Here is a 9,187-nt window from a genome sequence, read left to right on the forward strand (position 1 = left end):
ATGGAAGGAGCTCATCCCTGTGAGAGCTCAGCGCCCGGCCTGGAGGTAGTTAAGTGCTCAGAGGGCAGGAGTGTCCAGTGGTTACTACTGAGCGGCCAGGAAACGGTGGGAGGCCCCCCGGACCCCCAGGAGCACGGGGAAGGGCGTCCCATGCGGTGTCGGCACCCCCGATAAGCAGTCCGTGTCAGCCAGGGTGTGGTGGGGACACTGGGCTCTACCCAGGGCAGCCGTGGAGGCAGGGCCTGGAACCTCTGTAAGCACCAGGCCTGGTGACTTTGGCATCCTGGCTGCCGGGCCTCGTCCTTGGCCCACCAGGGCCGAGCGCGGCCACAGAGTCACCCGAGCTCCCGGGCTGACCTCGTCTGTTGTGGGATCAGGCGTAGCCTTCTGAGCGATGCACACATGTGTGACATTTTACGATGCCGGATAAGTCGGGGGCTTTTCCATCCGAAATGGGGAGGGGGGGATGCGGCTGTTCTTACTGAAAGTCATGGGTACTCATTATAACATTTTTGAAAATCCAGGCGACTAAAAATATATTCAAAAGACTTAAAAAAAAATCTGTCACCTAGAAATAGCTACTGTTAACATGTTGGGGAGGGTTTTTTCAGAATGGCTTCTCTGTAACAAACTGGAGTCATTGTAGCTGTTTTATAAGGGGGTTTTCTCCCATGGCAACGGGAAATCACCAGGCAAGTGCAGACTGATGTCTGAGACCAGGGGGAACTAACCCCAGGTCTGAGAGACGCTGGGCGGCTGCCTGGGTCCCGGCTCCTGCGGCACCCCCGTCCCTGGAGACGCTTGGCTCTCCGGTTCTCCCCGCCCACACTGTCTTCTCCCTCCTCGGCTGCCGGTAGCATTCTCCCCTCCTCCCACTGCCCCCCCCCCACAGGACAACACCCCTGAGTCTGTGACTCCCCGCACTGCGCGCACTCTCCATCCAGCGTCCCAGTCAGTGTCCCAACAGCTCCACGAAGGCGATACTGCCACCATGGACCCATTTTACAGATGGGGATGTTGAGACAAGAGAGGCTAAGTCCCTATGGTTCTGACTGGACAGAGGAAGGGGGGAGGAGGCAGCATCTCTCCCTTGATCAGGGTACAGAAGATGAGAAGGGAATCCATTGACGGGGGGCTTTCTCCCATTTTTCCTCATGTCACTCAGAGGCCAACCCTTCAGGAAGAGTTTGGGCTTTGGTTTTGTTTCTGATGAGGAAACTGAAGGCCAGCAAGGTGAGGTGATGTGCCTGGCGTCTCACGGTGAGCCGCAGCCGGCACTCACCTGGCCGATGCAGAAGCTGACTGGCTCCGTGTCACACAGCCCTGCTCTCAACACCGCTGGCCCCACAGTTACGCCCCAGCATGTCTGGAAGGGCTGCACCTCACCAGGGGGAAACCTGCCTTCCGAGTCGCCACGCGTGGCTCCTTGGTACATGGCCTCTGGAGCCAGGCTGCCTGGGCCGGCTCGGACAAGTCACTCCACCTCTGTGCCCCGGTTACCTCGGCGGGAAAACGCAGCGTGCAGACAGCCTCCATGAGTGGTGAGGGTGAGGTGCCTGGGGCTGTGCGAAGCACTCAGGACGATTCCAGGCACCTGGAAGTGCAATGCCAAGTGCAAGGGCTGCCTGCCGTCCACGGAGGCCAGAGTCTGACGCAGATCGTTACTCCCCCACCCCCATGGCATTTCCGTGGCATTGGAACAAAGCCAACCTTGGAAGGCACTGCTGTGACACAGGACCTAAAGCAACTTGGGTTTATTCCCTTGCCGCTCTGGGAGTCGATGCAGCACAAGTCTCATGGGCTGACTCCGGACTGGCCAGGGCCGGCTCCTGCTCGGGGCCGCAGAGGAGGGTCGGTTTCCCTGCCTTCCCCAGCTCCCCAGCTGTGCTCTCAGCCCCCCTCCGTCATCCTCAGCCACACAGCAGCTGCGCTTGGCTCTGCATCTGACTTTGCCAGCCTCCCCCACTGCCGACGTCCCAGGTGGCCCCTCTGTCTCCAGGCTGATCATCAGCAACCCTAGTTCCCTTTTGCCCTAGGGCCTAACATATTCACGGGTTCCTGGGATGAGGACCTGGACGTGGGCAGACAGCAGTGTGCTGACCACGCCGGGCACATGGGAGCCCTTCCTCCTGTCTCTGTTCAGCTGGGTTTGCTTGGGCCTCCACAGGGCAGCCCTGACTCTGGCATCAAGTTCTTGCAGTCCCTGGTTCCCGGCTCCCCTGTGTAAATATCCGGAAATGGCAAAGCGACCAAGACTATTGTATAGGAGTTCAGTTGAATGGTACACTGTCATTAAAGGAGGGCCGTGAGGTGATTTAGAGACATGGGAGCTGGGCCAGCACTGAGGGGCAGCTGGTCCAAGGACCCATTGCTTCACTTCTGATCCTTCTCCCTGTTAGTGGCCTGGGAAAGAGGTGGAAGATGGCCCAAGTGCTCGGGTGTCTGCATCTATGTGGGAGATCCTGAAGAAGCTCCTGGCTCCTGGCTTCGGATTGGCCCAGCTGCAGCCATTGCAGCCATCTGGGGAGTGAACCAGCAGATGGAAGATCTCTCTCTGTCTCACCCTCTCTCTGTCTGTAACTGCTTCTCGAATAAATAAATAAATCTTTAAAAGAAAGACTAAGAAGGGAAGTGTGATATGATAAGAAGTGAAAAGAATAGGAAATGAGGGGCCAACGCTGTGGCAGGTAGGTTAATCCTCCACCTGTGGTGCCGGCATCCCCTACGGGCACCAGATCTAGTCCCGTCTGCCCCTCTTCCGATCCAGCTCTCTGCTGTGGCCTGGGAAAGCAGCAGAAGATGGCCCAAGTCCTTGGGCCCCTGTACCCATGTGGGAGACCAGGAGGAAGCACCCGGCTCCTGGCTTCGGATCGGCACAGCTCCAGTCGTTGCAGCCATCTGGGGAGTGAACCAGCAGAAGGAAGACACCTCTCTCTTTGCCTCTCCTTCTCATTGTCTGTAACTCTACCTCTCAAATAAATAAATAAAATCTAAAAAAAAAAAACTACTTGGGAAATACTAGTATGCAGTTTTAAAAAAAGAGCAGGAAATGAATAACACAAACACAGTGATTACAGCTTCGCAAAATACGTCGGCCCGTGGACACCGCTGGAAGGCTTGGTAGCGTGATGAGAATGCTAGGCAGTGGCTGACTGCTTGTCTGTTTTCCAGAATCTCCTTTGGTGCTACTCTTTTAATATTTTAAGCCTCTTTTGGGACAGCAGCCCAGCCCCATCCCTCTTGTTTGAACATTGTGTCCTCACCAAAAAGGGTTTATCCCCAGGAGTCGCCCTGGTCCTGCGTGACCCTGTGTCCACACCTGGATATTTGACCCAAGCTGGAACAGTCAGACCCTCTCTGTGGGGTCTTTGAAACTGGACGAGTGAGATGCAGTACCTCTGGGGCATGTTCTTTTTAGAGAAAAGTCCCCATTCTAACCATGTTCACATGCGTAGGCCTGTGGTTTTCAGTGTGTTCAGTGTCGTGCATTCGTCCGCACTGTCTAATCCCAGAACGTTCTCATCACCCCAAGAGGAACCACGGCCATCGGCCGTCTCCCCACCTGACCTAGCCTCTGTTCCCAGCATGTGTCTGTCCTGGGCATTGCATGGAGATGAGTCATGCGGTCTGCACCCCGCTTCAGGTTTTCAGGGTCCACGCACGCTGCAGCAGGTGTCAGCGTGTCGCTCGCTGTGGCTGTGTGCTGTGCACTGTGTGGCTGGGCCGCCTTCGCTTTATCCCCTTCATGGACATGTGATGTGATAGGTGTTCTACTTTTTGCCAATTAAGAACAATGCACATAGAAACGTGTGCCCAGCTGGTGATGTACCCAAGTTTTTGCAGTTCTCCTGGGAGGGGAATTGCTGGAGTATGGCAACTCTATGTTTGCTTTTTTGAGCTACTGCCGTACAGATGGCCACAACAGCGCCATCACTCACAGTTGGCCCCAGCAGTGTGTGGGGATTCCACTGTCTGGACGCCTTTGCCTGCACGCATTTCCCCGTCATCGTTAGCATAGCCACCGTCGTGGATGTGATGGCTGTCTCCTTATGTCTTAGAAGTGTAGTTCCCTCATGACTGATGGAGGACCTTGTGACGCCTAGCTGGGCCTTGTGTGTGTCCTCTTTGGAGGAATGTCCATTCAAGCCTTTGTCCCTTTTTAATTGGGTTGTTTGTCTTTTTATTGTTGAGTTGTAGGAATCCTTTCTACATGGATTCTAGATGTGAGACCCTGATCACATAAGTGATTTGTAAATATTTCTCCTATTCTGTGCACTTTTTCACTTACTTTAACGGTGTCTTTCGGTAATAATGGTCTTCTACCTACTATTCTTTGGTTGGTTTTGTCCGTGGTATGTAGGAAACTGTTATCTGAGTCCAAGGACACGAAGATCTACACCTGTTCTCCCTGCTAGCAGTTTAGTTATTACATGTAGGTCTTTGATCTATTTTGAGTTAATTTTTCTGTATGATGTGAGGTAGGGGCGTGGTCATTCCTTGGCCTGGGAATGTCTTCCTGTCCCCGCTCTTATTCTCCCCACTGAGTGTCCTAGAACCCTGGGCAGCTCTCGGTTGACCAGACACGTGTGGGTTTATTTCTGGATGCCAGCTTGCAGTCCACTGAGCCGCGTGTCTGTCTTTTGGCTGGTGCCGCATTGTTTTGCTCTCTGTCCCTTTGCCATCAGTTTTGAAATCAGCAAATGTAAGTTCTTGAGTCTTGACGCCTTAGACCGCCCGGCCATCCTGACACACTGTGAGTTCTTGAAGTTAGTTGTTTGAAGATTGCTTTGGTGACTCAGGGCTCCAACTGTTTCTGTGTGAAATTCAGCATCAGCTTTTTTATTTCTGAAAGAAAAAAGCACTTGGAGTTCTAATAGAGATGGCGTTGAACCTGAAGATTAACTGGGGGAGTATTGCCGTCTTAGCAATATTGTTCCTTCCGATTCACAAGCCATAGGTCAATCCATTTGTCTACCAATTTCCATTGATAATTTTTTTGTCATTTTCCAACTGCAAATCTAATGCTTCCTTGTTTAAATGTGTTCCTTTTCTTCTTTTTTATGGTATTATAAGTGGAATTGTTTTCTTGATTTCATTTTGAACCAGAGTGGGGAGAAGCTGAGAGAGGCAGTAGGCACTTTGAGAGAAACGGGGGGACACAGAGAAGCAGAAGCAAGGGGTCATGTGGAGAGGAGACGAGCTTTGGAGGGAGAGGGAGAGAAACTTAGAACTGTGCTCTTCGTGTGCATATGCAGGTAGAGCCTTGGGGACCCGGCTCCTGCCCCGAGGCGGGAGTGAGACTCCCAGGAACCACAGGTGCGTGCAGGACAGGAACCTGGGCATCGGAGCCCACCTGGCCCAGCCCGACTGCGTCTTCCCCACTTCCTTAGTGTGCAGAAAGTGGGCTGGGCTGAGAACCTTTGCCGTCTGAGCCCTCCGTCGGTGCTTCAGGCTCTGTAAGATGAGACTGTCCCCAACAAAGGTTGTTCTCACAAAGAACCACCTCCTGGCGTGTTTACCCTCAGTGCCTGTGCCAAACAGTTCTAGCTACAGAGACTCCGACACAGAGAGAGCCAGGGGGGCACCCAGCTCCCTGGTCCTCGGACAAAAGCTGCTGCCTTCCCAGTGGAGCAGAGCAGAGGCCCCCCGTGCTCCGAGTGCCTCCCGCGGGGTGGGACTCTCCAATGCTGTGACCTCTTCCAGATTGTCCTGGCTTGGGAAGGGGATGGAGGGGGATCCGAGTGCAGTTCAGGCCTAACTGCCTAGAAGACAGAAATCTCTCCTGAGAACTTTGGTTATTTAAATTCAGAGTCCAGCATTGTAGCACAGTGGGTTAAGCTGCTACCTGCAGCACTGGCATCTCATGTGGGCACTGGTTTGAATCCCAGCTGCCCCACTTCCATTCCAGCTCCCTGCCATGTGCCTGGAAAAGCAGCGGGAGATGGCCCAAGAGTTTGGACCCCTGCCACCCATGTGGGAGACCTTAAAACAGCTCCAGGGCCCTGGCTTCGGCCTGGCCAGCCCCCCAGCTGTGTGGCTGTTTGAGGAGTGAACCAGTGGATGGAAGTTTCTCTGTCTGGAACTCAGACATTGAAATAAATAAATAAATATTTTCAAGAATTCTTTTAAAAATAAAATTTGTTTCACAATATTCTTTCTGTCATCCTGGTAATCGCCCAGGGTAAGATTTTTCCTCCAGCCCCCACCACCCGCACCACCCTGTCTGCCTCTCATGGTGGTGAGGAAACCTCCTCAGGGCCACTGAACCAGTAAGGGGCAGGCACAGGTGCAAACCCAGGGCCTTCTGCTGACTCCAGAGCAGATGGACTTTCCCAGAATGCCATCCTGCCTCCCCGTGCTCCCCTCTGCAGAGGTAGCTCCTCCATCCAAGCCCCCTCTCCCCAGCCCCACGCCCCTGCTCCTGTTGGCAGAGCAGGGTTTTTGAACCTGAGTCCTGGACATCACCAGAGATGGTTGCTGCAGCTTCGGCTGCACCTCCTTGTGGGCCGCAGCTGTTGTCCTGGTGTCCATGCGCGTTGCTGGTTTTGCTGGCCGGGCGCATCACGGGGTGCCCTGGGTCTGACCCAAGCAGTCATTATTAACACACTCCACAGGTTGGGTATTTGTTTATAAAAACTGCTGGTGGATCTGCCGTTTCCTTAGATACTGCACAGGTACCCGCCGCAGGGTCCAGCACTGAGTGAACTCCCCCTGCAATGAGCGGGTGTGTGTCTCCCGCACAGGCTCACCAGCACTGGGGTGTCCAACTTCCAGATCATTGTCACTGATGAATGGAGCTGATAGCTTGTTGGAGTTTTAATTCCACGCATTCATGAGGAATGAAGTTGAGCACTTTTCCTGTTGTGAAGTCCTTTCCCAAGAACTGCCTGGTCATCTCTTTTCCCCATTTTTCTGTTGGGTTTACAGTCTTTTCCTTTATTGCATCACAGTTCTTTACGTATTCAGGAAGTGAGTCCTTTTATGTCACGTAAGTTGCAGGATTCCTCTGAGGTAGTGTTTGTCTTTTGGCTTCGTTTTCTTTTTTTTTTAATATATTTATTTGTTTGAAAGTTATAGAGAGAGACGGAGAGACAGAGATCTTCCATCAGCTGGTTCACTTCCCAAATGGCTGCAACGGCCAGGGCTCAGCCAGACGAACGAAAGCCAGGGGTTTCCTCCTTGTCTCCATGTGGGTGCAGGGGCCCAAGCACTTGCAGCATCCTCCACTGCCTTCCCAGGCACACTAGCAGGGGGTTGGATGGGAACTGGAGCTTCCAGGACTCAACCGATGCCCGAATGGGATGCCGGCGTCTGAGTCTATCAGTCTTTTCTGCGATGGCTTCAGAAGGCCTCTCTGGCCCTGAGTTTATTTTCTTCCAAGACTTTTACCCAATTTTTTTTTAATGAAACACTCCAGCTGTCTGGGACTTCCTCTCTGCAGTCTGAGGTTGGAATTTGCTTTCTTCCTCCTGAGAATCTCACAGTTCTCGGAATTCCCACAGTGGTGTGCGGACTTTGCTGTTACCACGCCCTGCTACCCCCGCACCCCAGTCCCCGTCTGGACTTCTGGTGGGTCTCCTAGGTTACCGTCTGCTTAGTCACCGTCTGACCTGCTGCGTCCTCCTAGGGGCAGTGTCTGTGGGAGCCGCTCGCCTGCCATACCCCCCCACCCCCACCAGTAATGCACAGCCCCCTCCCTGTGGGCGCCACTGCCACTCGGCTTGAACTGGGGAGCAAACGCATGGTTCCCAGATGGCATCAAGGACGCAGTGTCTGTCCAGAAATGGACCTAGGAGAAGAGCAGAAGCCATCGCGTCACTCGCACGGGGCACTGCTAGGCCTTGCCTTTTACTCGCAGGGCAGCCCTGCCAAGTCTCCCGACCTCCAGTCTCAGCCTCCTCTGCAAACTGGAGGCCACCGTGACCTGAAGGAGGGCCCGTGAGGGTTCAGGCAGCACACTCTGCTGTGGGGGAGGGGTGGGGCACATGCCGGAGTCCTGTCCTGCTAGATTCTGCAACTTTGAGCACAGTAAAACAAACCCCACTCTCAGAACACAGAAATCCTGATTACAGCAGGGGCCGCCTGTGGGGTGGAGGGGCGCAGGCTCTGCAGTCAGTGAGGCCGGGGTCCAGGAGGAAGACCCACGGCTGCCTGCAGCAGCTGTGAGCCGCCGGGCAACCTCTTGGGTCTCTGCAGACTCAGGGGAAGGGTAGTCCTTGCCTGTGGGGTTGCTGTGGGGATTCAGTGAGCTCCTGATGGGTAGCAGCTAAAGGAAGTGTTGTGGGCATGCCTGAGCATGGGGCGGGCTGGCCCCTGCCTCGCACAGGCACCACGGAGTGATGGAGGCCAGGTCCACGTCCAGCACCCGCAGACAGACAAGGGAGCCCTGCCCGCGGAGCCCCCTGCCCACTGTTCCCACCCAGCTCAGCCTTCACTCTTGGCTCCTAGCAGAGGTATCTTTGGGGAGGCTGAGCATCCCCAAAACATCCCCCAGCAGGCCACAGGCAGCGAGGGTTCCAGGAGTGCCCTGACACCGAGAACCACAAGGGACCAGTCCTTGGCACCTCACAGAGGTGTCTCATTCTCCAAAGAGCACAGTGGCTCTTGGCTGAATTCTAAAAAAAAAAAAAAAAAAAAGGTTTTGTGTTCATTTGAGAGGCAAAGTTACAGAGAAAGGCTAGGTGGTGGAGGATCTTCCATCAGCTGGTTCACTCCCCAGATGTCTGCAACAGCCAGGGCTGGGCCAGGCCCAATGCAGGAGGCTGGAGCTCCATCCGGGTCTCTCACGTAGGTGGCAGGCGCCCGGGCACTGGAACCACCTTGTGCTGCCTTCCCAGGCACATCAGCAGCGAGCTGGATCAGAAGTGGAGCAGCCGGAACATGAACTGGTTGAGTTCCTTTGGGGCTCCGTTAGGTTTGTCATGGAGCCCTGCAAGCTTCCACCAGCTTCTCCCTGCCCATGCCATTAATCCACCCCCTGAAACAAGCGTGTTTGGAGCACACGGACCAGAGGGGATTCCCGGCACCACCAGTGCTGAGCTGACACCACCACCCACCACCTGTGCCTCCTCCCAGTCCTGGCCAGTCCTCCTCGTTTCAATGTCTTTTTTGAAACTGGGCTCAAAATCTAAAAGCCTAGGAGCCACCAGACCACATATCAGGAGACAGAAGACGGGGCACACGGGGG

This window comes from Lepus europaeus, chromosome 19 (assembly GCF_033115175.1).
Source record: "Lepus europaeus isolate LE1 chromosome 19, mLepTim1.pri, whole genome shotgun sequence".
NCBI classification, from domain to species: domain Eukaryota; kingdom Metazoa; phylum Chordata; class Mammalia; order Lagomorpha; family Leporidae; genus Lepus; species Lepus europaeus.